Source organism: Canis lupus, chromosome 23 (genome assembly GCF_011100685.1).
Source record: "Canis lupus familiaris isolate Mischka breed German Shepherd chromosome 23, alternate assembly UU_Cfam_GSD_1.0, whole genome shotgun sequence".
NCBI classification, from domain to species: Eukaryota; Metazoa; Chordata; class Mammalia; order Carnivora; family Canidae; genus Canis; species Canis lupus.
Window position 1 is genome coordinate 24,087,175 of NC_049244.1, and position 13,473 is coordinate 24,100,647.

At 35.0% G+C, this 13,473-nt stretch overlaps 1 non-coding gene across 1 annotated transcript; it reads right to left on the bottom strand.

Annotated features, from left to right (window-relative positions):
- Window positions 1–9,481: 9,481 nt before the first annotated feature.
- LOC119865471 lies at window positions 9,482–9,621 on the bottom strand. Its single transcript, XR_005377304.1, has one exon. It is a non-coding gene; the product is annotated as a U4 spliceosomal RNA (small nuclear RNA).
- Between the last annotated feature and the right edge of the window lie 3,852 nt (window positions 9,622–13,473).

Below are 13,473 nucleotides of genomic sequence, written 5' to 3' on the forward strand. Positions count from 1 at the left end.
GTTTGTCCTTTGTGGTTACCTTGAGGCTTACATAAAATATCTTATATTTATAAATTCTATTTTTGGCTAATAACAACATATTCAATAGCTTACAGAAAATATATACTTTTACTTCTTCTCCCTCTCATATTAGTTTATTGATATTATGTTTTTTAATATCAAATAACAAATTAATATAATAACAAATATTACTGTAATAACAAATAATAAATTATGGTAGTTATGGTTAATTTTAATATGTTTAATTTTAACTTTTTAACTAAAATTGAGGTGATTTATATATCACCATTACAATATTAGAGAATCGGAGTTTGGCTATATATTTACTATTCTTAATGAGTTTTACACATTCATGTTTTCTGAAGTTAATTGAATTATTTTAAATTCAATTTAAAATGACCTTTTCATGTTTCCCTTTAGACAGGTCTAGTGGTGATGAACTCCCAGTTTTTGTTTGATTGGGAAAGTTTCTCTTTTTTTCTATTCTGAAGGACAACATTGCTGGGTATAGTATTTTTCATTTTCAGGGCACCCCCCCCCACACACACACACTTTTTGAATATGTCATTCTACTCTTGCCTGGCCTGAAAAATTTCTGTTGAGAAAAATGCTAATAGTCCTTTTAGGGTTTCCTTGCATGTGACCTGTCACCTTTATCTTGCTGCTTTTGTAATTCCCTGTCTTTGACTTTTGACAACTTAATTATAATGTATCTTAGTTTTGTCTTTTTCAGACTTAACCTATTTGGGGTCTTTTGGGCCTTGTGAATCTGGATGTTCATTTCTCTCCTCATGTTTAGGAAGTTTTCAGCCATTATTACTTTAATAAACTTTTTGTCCCTTTCTCTTTCTCTTCTCCTTTATACTAAGTGGTTAAGGACATAGAATATGACTGGGAAATCTTAATAGATGTGATTGAATAAATGATTATCTCTAATATCATGCCATAGGCCTCCTTCCTCCCTATTGTTATTTTTATTAGAAAGAAAATTAGATGAAGACATGATTGCCTCTATATCAATATTTCTGATGACATAAATTGTAGGTAGGTGATATCAGTGTTAAATAAATCAAAATTAAAATTGATCATAAGAAATTGGACTATGGACCAAAGTGATCCATATGAAATTTAATTTTAAAAACTTATTGTTGGAGAAGAATATCAACAATTCAGTACAATACAAAGATGGGCTAGGGTAGACTAGACAACAACTCGTGAAAAACACAGATTTTATAAGCCATCTGGTCACCGCAGGCTAATATTATACATAGACTGCTATAAAAGCAAATATGATCTTAGGAATTAGAAATATTATATTACATTAGAAAGTATGCCGAAGACTTGTTTGTTTCAACTTAAAGAGAAACATCTGAATTGCTGTTGATGTCCAGTTTGGAATATAATAATGCCTTCTGAGGCAGTGAGCCACGTGCCATTGGTAAAGTTCGAGGCAATCTTGTAAGTTCACCTAAAGATAAAATTCATTTAGTAGGAAGATTGAACTAGGTGATTTAAAGATTGTTTCAATTCTAAGGTTCTAAGGTTTAAGTGGAAATTCCGTGAACTTCAGTTTATGTTATCTGTGAAATGAGAGGGTTTTCAGAACAACTAAGGTATATCTACATAAAGTTTTGTGTAAAAATATTGACATGTTTAGGCAAGTTTAAAATGAATAAAATCCATGGTTTGTCACAACTAAAGATTTTCTAAATTATGCTATTATTTTAATTTTTATCCTCATCTAATTAATGTACCTTTTTGGAACTTTATAAAATGACAAGGTATTTGTCAGAATGATTCACTCAGTTCTTTTGTTTTAAAAAAGGGAGCACAATTTTTATTTTATTTTTTGTCTAATTTGAGAATATTTGGGTTTTCTCATACCATCAGGCAACTAGGAACCCCAGTTTTCCAGTCTTCAGCTAGATCGTGAAAGGAAAACTGAAACCAAAGACATCAGGCCTTTCTAAAAAAGCTTTTTTAAGACTGGTCCCACTAAATAGGCCTAGAATTCTCTAGAACAGGAGTTTTCAAAATATGGTCCATGGGCCCCTGGGGTACTCAAGGCCCTTTCAGGAAGTCAATGAGGTTAAAATTATTTTTATAATTATATAAGACAATATTTGCCGTTTGTATTTTGATATTGTGCTGACAGTATAAAAGCTATGGTATATAAAACTAAGCTCAAATCAAGACAGTTCCACCAAACTGTATTAGTATCATGTATTCTTCATTGCCACGCACACAAATGTCAATTCTATTTAAGAATGTCTTTTATGAAGCAATAAAATTGTTAATCTTATTAAATAACCTTAGAGTATACTTTTTAAATATTCTGAGTGATATAATGGAAAGTATGCATAAAGCACTGTATGCTTTGGGTTTAAAGCTGTCAACAGATGAATGGATAAAGAAGGTGTGGTGTATATATATATATATACATACGTATGTATATATGTGGTATATACATATATATACACATACATACAATGGAATATTGCTCAGCCATAAAAAATGAAATCTTACCATTTACAGTGATATAGATGGAACTAGAGGGTATTATGTTAAGCGAAGTAAGTCAATCAGGGAAATAAAATTCTCATAGGATTTCACTCACATTTGGAATTTAAGAAACAAGACAGAGGATCATAGGAGAAGAGAGGGAGAAAGAAAATAAGACAAAATCAGGGAGGGAGACAAACCACAAGAGACTCAACTATAGGAAACAAAGCAAAGATTGCTAGAGGGGTGGTAGGTGGGGGGGATGGGGTAACTGGGTGATGGGCATTAAGAAGGACACATGATGTAATGAGCAGTGGATGTTATATGCAACTGATGGATACCTGAACTCTATCTCTGAAACTAATAATACACTATATGTTAATTAATTGAATTTAAATAAAATAAAATTTTTAAAAAAGAAAGACAAGGAAAACAAACAAAAAGTTCCATTTTTACTTGAAAAATCTATTAACAAAAAAGGAAAATCTATTAACAGACAAAATATGATTATTTAGATTTGAGTATCCAAAATATTTTCTCAAAAATAAAGTAAGCTGTCACGTAAGTTTTCAAGTGAAAATTAGAATTTTAGAAAACTTGCATCATATATGTGATCTTGACATTTTCCAAAGGTTTTTCTGATGAGATCAGTGGTGATAACAAAAAATATTATTTTTTGATATTGTATAATAAAATGTGTCAACGTTTTGAACATCTGCATAGCTCAGTGAACCAGTATCTTCCAAATGACCATGATGTTATAAAATCATTCATGTTAAAGTGATTCTTGTACTCATTCAGAGTACAAGAAATGTCAACAAAGTTTAATGTGATAGATTATGCAAAGTTCACTGAGATTGTTTTGGAGTCCTTTCTGCAACTTCCCTTTAAATCACTACCTCTTGTTGAGTATTGACTTAACATCAAATAAGAAAATCCACAAATATTTGAAAAGGCTATTAAAATATTCCTCTTTGTCAAACTACATATTTTTGTAAGGGTTACTTTTCTTCATATACATAAGTCCAAAAAACAGATAGCATTTGACTGAATGCAGAAGCTGATGTGATAATCCAGCTGTGTTCTATGATATTGAATATTAAAGGGATGTGCAAAAGTGTAAAATATGCTACTCTTCATTTTTTGTTTGTTTTGGGAAATACGGTTATTTTTTCATGAAATATGTTATTTACACCAACTAATAAATGTATTTTAAAATAAATTTATAAATATTGCATATATTTTTCAGTTTTAATTTCTAATACTATAAATATTGATGGTATAACCCACATAGACAAAGTTTTGGATTTCCTTGATAATTTTAAGTGTAAAGAAGTTAAGAATACACTGGGGCTGCAAAAGGACAATTTTACCAGACTTCCTTTTTTAGAATTGACTCAATTTGCCATGACACGCCCTCTTCTTGACTTTGTTCATGGCCTTAAAATAAGTTGCTAAAGTTGAGGTCTTGATCACTGTAAAAACTTCACTAAGTTTTCTCCAAATCCATGAACTTCACTGCCCTAAGTAAATCCCCTTTGGGAAATTACAGCTTGTGCTATTCAAAGTCCTCTCAGCCTTTCCTGGACGTGAAATAGTTCATTTCAGTGGTTGCATTTCCGTATGGTGTGAAATGATCCCTACATCAGACCCCTGCTGTGGGAGCCATTATCAACCTGGAAATGGAAAACAAAGCCAAAAATAGGGTACAAATGTGACCTACCAAGAAAAAAATTACATGAAGCTCAAACTTGAGTTATTAAGGGATAGCTGTCTTTAGACCTAAATATAAAATGAATACATACAGACCTCTTTTAATACATATTTTTCTCTGGGCAGGAAAATGCTTACATTTTGCTCAATTATTAAGTAGAGAATCTTAAATCTAATGAGTAGACGTCATAGTCAATTAATGAGCTATTAAAATGACTACATATTTTTTTAAAGATTGTATTTATTTACTCACAAGAGATACAGAGAGAGGCAGAGACATAGGCAGAAAAAGAGAAGCAAGCTCCATGCAGGGAGCCTGATGGGGTACTCGATCCTGGGACTCCAGGATCACGCCCTGGGCCAAAGGCAGGCGCTCAACCACTAAGCCACCCAGGCATGACTACATGTTTCTAAAGTTATAATGTAAGTCAAGGGGAAAATATTGTTTGATTTACAATAATTAGATGGCCAGGCAACCTTCTTTGGAAATCCCTTTACTAAGCAAAATGATCTATATGTAAGAATAGAATACAAACTTTACAGAATGTCTAGCCATTGGCAGCGATTTTAAAATGAGACTGCTCAGAATGGCTTTTCTGGCCTATTGAAATGATTTCTCACATATTGGAAATTTCATTAAATTATGAATTATGGAGGAAATGTAATTCCTTTTTCTTGAGAAATTACTTGAATGCTCAGAAATATTATTAATGCTAATGACTGGCTAAAAGTCAAAATAATGAACCAAGTTGTGGCAAAAGTCTATGCTTATGATTAACATTCTATCAAATTTATTTTTAATAAATTCAGGTACTGCATACTGAGACTTCATTATAAGTAATAAGCCTTAACTTTCAATTAAGGAGCTATTATTGTACAGCTACAAAATTAATAACAATAGGTAACATTGATTGAGTGGTTGCTATATATGCAAGGTTCTACTCTAAGCACTTTATATTATTTCATTCTTTCAATGAATACTATGAAGTTTATACTATTGTTATAGTCTTTTTAGGGCTAAAGAAACTGGTTCTTAAAAGCCCAGAAACACAAAGCCAACAAAGTATAGTTATGATTAGAACTTAAGCAAAAAATTTAAAATAGAACTACCTTAAGGTCCAGCAATCTCACTTCCGAATGTATATCTAAAAGAAATGAAGTCACTCTCTTCAAGAGATATCTGAACCCCATGTTTTTTACATTATTTACAATAGCCAAGGCATGGAAATAATCCAAGTGTCCAGCAATGGATGAACGGATAAAGAAAATGTGGTACATATTTATATTCAACAGAATATTTAGCCATGAAAAGGAAAGATACCTGCCTTTTGCAATAACATAGATGAACTTTGAAGGCATTATGCCAAGTATGACCTTACTTATATATGGAATCTAAAAAAGCTGAACTCATAGAATCAGAGAACAGACATGATTATCAGAGGTTAGGGGGTGGGAAATGGGGAGATGTCATTCAAAGGATAACAGACTTCCAATTATAAGATGAATAATTCTGAGGATGCAATATATACCATGGTGACTTTAGTTAATAATACTGTATTATATGCTTGAAAGTGGCTAAGAGAGAAAATCTTAATGCTCTCATAGCACACACAAAATTGGTGATTATGTGTGGTGATGGAGATGTTTACTAGGTTGTGGTAATTGTTTTGCAACTTTTGTTTATAAAATCATCACATTGTGAATCTTATACAATCATGTATGTCAATTATATCTTAGTAAACCTGCAAAAAATAATGCTACTACAATTATGGGTTCGCAAATATCTCTTTGAGACCCTGCTACATTTTTTGACATATACCCCAAAGTGAAATTGCTGGATCACATGGCAATTCTTTGTTTAATTTTTTTGAGGAACTGCCATTCTTTTTTCACAGTAACTGTACCATTTCACATTTCCACCAGCAATGCACAAATGTTCCAATTTTTCCATATCCTTGTCAACACTTGTTATTTTCTGTTTTGTTTTTAGAATAGCCATCTAACAGATGTGAAGCAGTTTCATATTGTGGTTTTGATTTGTATTTGATTAGTGTATTTGATAATCACTAATGATTAGTGATATTGAGCATCATTTTCTATGCTTATCAGCCATTTGTATACCTTCTTTAGAGAGTGTCCCTTCAAGACCCTTCTCGTTGTTGAACTGAATTGTATGTTTTTTGTTGTTGTTGCATTGTAGTTCTTTATATCTTCTCTAGGCTTTCCCAATTTTACAACTGTTTTCCCTTTCTGATTGCTTTCCCTGTATATTTTGTTTTCAGCACTGGACATTGATACCATATCCTTAAATACACTGCATAACCAGCCCCATGGTTGTGTAAGATCAAATCCTATAATAATTTATTATATATGTCTCTTAGGAAGTCTGCTTCTCTGATTACTCCCTAATATTAATAGTCCTTGTACAAAAGTCCTATTAAAAAAAGAAATGCAATCATCATGTTACATATTACATAACATAGTGACTTTGTCAGAGTCAAACTTTTGGTAATTTATGGAGTCTGGATTCAGGTCTACTACCTGAGTCCATGTTCTTTCAGCAGGACTATGTTGTCTTCTTTAAAGCAAGGAAAAGCTTGAGTGTCACAGCTCATTAAAGTATCTCAGCCTTTCCTATAACATGTCCTTCCATGAAGTGTTAATGGCAAAAACCACTTTATCAATGACATGGTTTCTGAGTCAGTCACAAGGTATTTTCATTATCCTCCAAGTTACCCAGATGATCTAACTGTTGTCTAGGGCCATCCTAGCCTTGTCAATCACAGCCACTGTGGAAGAAAACGAACATCTCGTCCTGCTACCATTATGAATAAACATATACATGATGTTCCAGGATGTGATAAAACAAAAATAACAGGGTCATCCTGTCTAGTTCTGGTCCATAAAATAAAGGAAACTTTAAGCATTTCCTCTAAATTACTCATTCCGTAGCAAAATAACTATAACCCTGACTTTTGCACAATTGATTTCTAAGGATATGTGATATCCTTTGTGGATATAGTAACTATGTGAGAAAGTTCTTTTTCTACTGTGAATAGATTAACATAAGCCATATAACCTTGGTAATTTCACAGCTTTTTTTCCTTTAAATTTATGTTGTAGAGAGTTTTTTTGTTTTGTTTTGTTTTTGACAAGCTAATCTTCCTGAAGTCTGATTTTTGCCAACTTCTCATAAGCAAATCTCTTTTCTAAGTGCTTTGATGTCTGAGTCTTCTTCTCACATGAACATGCTTTTGTATTTCTTAGGATATAAATATCTCTGATTGTTGGTACAAGGAATTAAAAATAGGTAGTGTTCTCTCTCTTTTACTGAGTGTATATAACACAAACTTATTTTTTAAGATTTATTTATTTTAGAGAGAGAGAACATGAGTGAGAGAGGCAGAGAGAGGCAGAGAGAGAGAGAAAGAGAGAGAATCTTAAGCAGGATCCATGCCCAGTGCAGAGCCCAGTGTTTGACTTGACCTCATGACCCTGAGATCCCACAACCTGAGCTGAAACCAAGAGTTAGACATTTAACCTACTGTGCCACCCAGGTGTCCCAACACAAATTTATAAGCAACCTTTTATACCACTGTTCCTTGTAGCTTACTCCATAAGAAGACCCAACTTAGGAAATTTATGTTCTAATTTGGATCTGAGAGGGGAAGGACCTATAAAGAGAGGCTGGTACAAAGCTGAAATCTGGAATATTTGTTTTATTTCATATCTATTCATAGTATTAGAATGTAGTCTTTTATGTCATAACTGCATGAGTTTAAGTTTGAACTTTACAGCTTATTTGCTATTAAATCTTGACAATTTTATATAAATGTTCTGTCTTAGTTTCTTTGTCCCCTAAGAAAAATAACAATACCAATATAATGTCACAGAGAAAACTAAATGAATTAAGGCACATATTGAGCTTAGCATAGAACCTGTCACAAATAAGTACTCAGTAAATTTTCGCTACAATTGTTAAGTTTTGTGGTACTTTGGAGATCATTTGAAGCTCTTGGAAAAGGGCAAAAATTGGCCTCATTATTTAACCAGAAGTTTTGACCATATAGCTGGTGCTAGGAGCTAAAATTCAAGGAACCAAATTTAGTACATGCTTAACTCAGCTTGTTTTGGGGAAGGAGATGTGAGGGTCTGCCATGTAAAAAAAACCTCCTTTTTGATATTGGAAAGTAAAACTCTGTGGAGAACAAGCTTGAAAACCCATAATAGGTCTGAGGCAGGATCAAATTTGGGATGGAGGGATGCCTGGGTGGCTCAGCGGTTAAGTGTCTGCCTTTGGCTCAGGGCGTGGTCCTGGAGTCCTGGGATGGAGTCCCATATTGGGCTCTCTGCATGGAGCCTGCTTCTCCCTCCGCATATGTCTGCCTCTCTCTCTCTCTCTCTCTCTCTCTCTCTCTCTATGTGTCTGTCATGAATAAATAAATGAACTATTTTAAAAAATAAATCTTAAAATAAATAAAATCTTAAAAAAAAATCATCCCCAACAGTTTGGGATGAAGAACAATCTAGTGACTCAGAGGGGTTTGAAATGAAAGCTGATTGCAGGGGGAAAGAAGGAAGGTTATAGGATATATTTGAGATCAGTCTACTCTTTGCCTTTATTGGATTATGGGAGAATGGTATTTTATAAATACCAGAATGATAATTTATAAATTATCCAGCTGCTGTGTAATTAGAGACAATGTAGAATTGATCCTAGTTTGGAGAATCTTTGAATGGGTTCTGTAAATCCTCACATTGATTAGACATGATAAGGAATTAATATTGAACAGCTGTCTTTACTGATAGTGAAGTTTTTTTAACATTTATCACAAACTTATGCATTATATATTTGTCTTCTCAATTTTGCAGGTGAGAAAACCAAAGCTCAGTCAAGGAAATGTATTAGTTATGGCTTTTCTGGTGGCAGAAAATCAAAACCCAGTAGGAACTAGGTTAGGCATAATGTAGAATTAATTGGCTTAAATACCCAAACCAGAGAAAGGGCAGTGATAAGGCTAGGTCCCAGAGTTTTCTGGAATAAGAGAAGGTAGTGGTGCCAGGCCCCATTTACCTACTGGCTCTTAATCTCCCTTCATTTTTCTGCATTTGAACTTCATTCTTTCACATTGGCTTTTGCATTACGGCTGGGAACATGGCCCCGGGCAGCTCTTTCTCTTACAGTTTTGCAACCTACCCACAAGACAGAGGTGATAACTCTTGGCTGCTTGACCTGAATCTCTATTATTTGCTGTTTTGTGAGGTACACTTTCTGAGTGGAGAGACAACTAGCCAATGAACTGGAAGCCCAGTTAGTAGACTTGAATCCATAACTGACCTCTAAATTTGCAATAATCGTGCCTTGGATAAACCTCATTGGCTACGATACTGCCACTGCACAAAGCTGACCTCTAAATTTAAACTCAATATATTCTTATATAGTCCATAACATTTTTCAGCCTTTGGGGTGTTACACTTATGACAACCATATTAGTTAACTACTGCTGCATGATAGCTTACCACAAAATTTAGCAGCTTAAAACAGCATTTATTATCTCACAGTTTCGGTGGGCTGGGAATTGGGTGTAACTTAGCTGGGTGCCTCTGTCCAGTACCTATCTAAGCTGCAGTCAGGTGTCAGCCAAGGCTGACGTCATCTCTTGCTGATCTAGAAAAGAATCTGCTTCCAAGCTTTCTCACATGGCTATTTGCAAGCCTCTGATCTCCCCTGGATGTTGACTAGAGATCTCTCTGGCCTCACCAGAGAGCAGTTCATAACATGGCAGCAGGCTTTCTTCAGAATAAGTTAGCAAAAGAGTGAGAGAGGCTTCCTAAGATGGAGGCTGTAGTCTTTTTGTAATCTACCTTGGACAGTGACATCAGCTGCATTTGCCATATTCTATTCACTACTGAGTCACTAGGTTTAGCCCACACTCAAGAGGAGAAAATTACATAAAGACACAAAGGAAGCAGGAATCATGGGGCTGTTCTTGTCCTACAATGTCTTTTAACTATGCCTTTTTTTTTTTTCTTAGTTTCTGGTAAACAGAAGACAAGACTAGCAATTCATAAATATCATTAATTGCAGGGTCTACAGTAAAAATAAGGCCGAAAAATTCAGCTCTTAGTGTACTAGGAAGGGCAAAAGACTGCATCTGTCCCAGGATATCCGTACTTTCCCTCAGCTATTCCAGAGGAAGAAAGACTTATTTCTTAAGAAATTGAGAGATCATTAAGTCTAGGTTAAAAACCAATTTCTAGGAAGTAATTTCATGAGCAAGTTTTTAGACTTCCATAAATTTAGAGAATTCATATAATACTGGCTATATCCATTTTCTGCATAAAATATACTATCTAAAATGGTATGCTTCCTCCAAATTGCCCCTCTGAGTTTGCAATGATATTCTAAGAACATCTTAGTATGCGTTTGGCATCTGTATTCTCTGATACTATTCTTTTAGGAGTTGAGTTGGCATGGTTGGTGGGGCAGTCCTGGCCTTGGATCTTTGTGCTTTTGTTTCAGCACAGAGCAGCACTGCACCTAAATTCATACCACTTGCACTGTTGCCCCTAATACTCAACCAGTATAATCTGGCTTGCCAATTGATTCACATCGCATTCAAATAATAACTCTCTATTACTTTATTTATTTATTTTTAAAGTTATTCTTTTTAAAGATTTATTGATTTTTTAAATTTATTTTTTATTGGTGTTCAATTTACTAACATACAGAATAAACCCCAGTGCCCGTCACCCATTCACTCCCACCCCCCGCCCTCCTCCCCTTCTACCACCCCTAGTTCGTTTCCCAGAGTTAGCAGTCTTTACGTTCTGTCTCCCTTTCTGATATTTCCCACACATTTCTTCTCCCTTCCCTTATATTCCCTTTCACTATTATTTATATTCCCCAAATGAATGAGAACATATAATGTTTGTCCTTCTCCGACTGACTTACTTCACTCAGCATAATACCCTCCAGTTCCATCCACGTTGAAGCAAGTGGTGGGTATTTGTCATTTCTAATGGCTGAGTAATATTCCATTGTATACATAAACCACATCTTCTTTATCCATTCATCTTTCGTTGGACACCGAGGCTCCTTCCACAGTTTGGCTATAGTGGCCATTGCTACTAGAAACATCGGGGTGCAGGTGTACCGGCGTTTCATTGCATTTGTATCTTTGGGGTAAATCCCCAGCAGTGCAATTGCTGGGTTGTAGGGCAGGTCTATTTTTAACTGTTTGAGGAACCTCCACACAGTTTTCCAGAGTGGCTGCACCAGTTCACATTCCCACCAACAGTGTAAGAGGGTTCCCTTTTCACCGCATCCTCTCCAACATTTGTTGTTTCCTGCCTTGTTAATTTTCCCCATTCTCACTGGTGTGAGGTGGTATCTCATTGTGGTTTTGATTTGTATTTCCCTGATGGCAAGTGATGCAGAGCATTTTCTCATATGCATGTTGGACATCCACATGCAGAAGAATGAAACTAGACCACTCTCTTTCACCATACACAAAGATAAACTCAAAATGGATGAAAGATCTAAATGTGAGACAAGATTCCATCAAAATCCTAGAGAAGAACACAGGCAACACCCTTTTTGAACTCGGCCACAGTAACTTCTTGCAAGATACATCCACGAAGGCAAAAGAAACAAAAGCAAAAATGAACTATTGGCACTTCATCAAGATAAGAAGCTTTTGCACAGCAAAGGATACAGTCAACAAAACTCAAAGACAACCTACAGAATGGGAGAAGATATTTGCAAATGACGTATCAGATAAAGGGCTAGTTTCCAAGATCTATAAAGAACTTCTTAAACTCAACACCAAAGAAACAAACAATCCAATCATGAAATGGGCAAAAGACATGAAGAGAAATCTCACAGAGGAAGACATAGACATCTCTATTACTTTAAAAAATAGTGGCAATCATTATTGCCAGTGTTCAAGGGGCAGCACAAGCATTTTTATCCAATATAGAAAACTTTCTGTAAATGTTTTCTTTAGATCTCTCTCTGTTCTAAAAGCAGGCAACTGCTGAAAACCTTTAGCATGAACAGGTCCCTGTGTCCTGTTGACTTTCTCCTCCCCAATTTGCACACCTTTTGCAATATACTATTCCAGAAAAGCTGTGTGTGACCCTTGAGAAGATGGTCTGGTCCCTTCCTCTGATGGCCTGTCTCATGATAATCAGGCATCATCAACTCCGCTTTGGAACAGTGATGAATTATCACTATATGAAGGCTCTCATCAAGAACCTGAAGTTTGGATTTTGATTCCTTCTTCCTTTAATGCCTTTCTCTTGCACTCAATTAAGAAGGAAGTAAAGAGGAAACCTTTTCAGGGGGCAGTCTTAGGAGTAAAGAAAGTGCTCTGGGAATGCAATATTTATTCTAAGAATCAGTTTTAAATTGCTCAGTTTAGAAGATGTGCATTGTTCTCCTAACTCCCTACTTCTGTGCACTGAGTAATCAGAGCTCAAAAAAAATCAACAATCTTCAATGTTCAAATAATATAAAGTAATATTTAATGTGAACATTTCTTTCCTACTACCTACACCATATTGTATCTGTGTGGTTTTTGAGTAAAGAAACCTAAAGCATGTTTTGGGCAAAAATGATGTAAATTAAGTAACAGAGTTTGCTGAAAAAAGGAAAGGAGATAAGAATGTACCCTTTTATTTTTTTAATTTTAATTTTTTTAAATATTTATTTATTCATGAGAGACACAGAGACAGAGAGAGGCAGACACATCGGCAGACAGAGAAGCGGGCTCTCTACCGGGAGCCCAATGTGGGACTTGATCCGGGATCCTGGGATCAGGCCCCAAGCCAAAGGCAGACACTCAACTGCTGAGCCACCCAGGCATCCCCAAAAATGTACCTTTTAAATATTTTTCCCCATCCTACAGAAAACATAGAGTTATAAGAAGAAATAAACAACATGGAAATTATCCAGATCATTTTTCCTTCCTATCTGGGTTTGGGCATTTACAGTAGCTTAGAGATTGGTTAGTAATTAGGAATTCCAGCCCGCAGATTTGAAAGCTATTATTTGTATTTTATACTTAGAGAGTATACACATTTGTTTTTAATTTAGTATGTTTTGCTTCCTCACTTGGTTTTGGCTTGTTTTCCTGCCTACATAGCAGCAGGTGTTTGGATGATAATAACATCTAAAATAATTCTAGGAAAATGTGCAAATTGGCTGAAGAGCAGCAGGAGCTATCACAATATGCACCTCCCCTCCTCCCATAA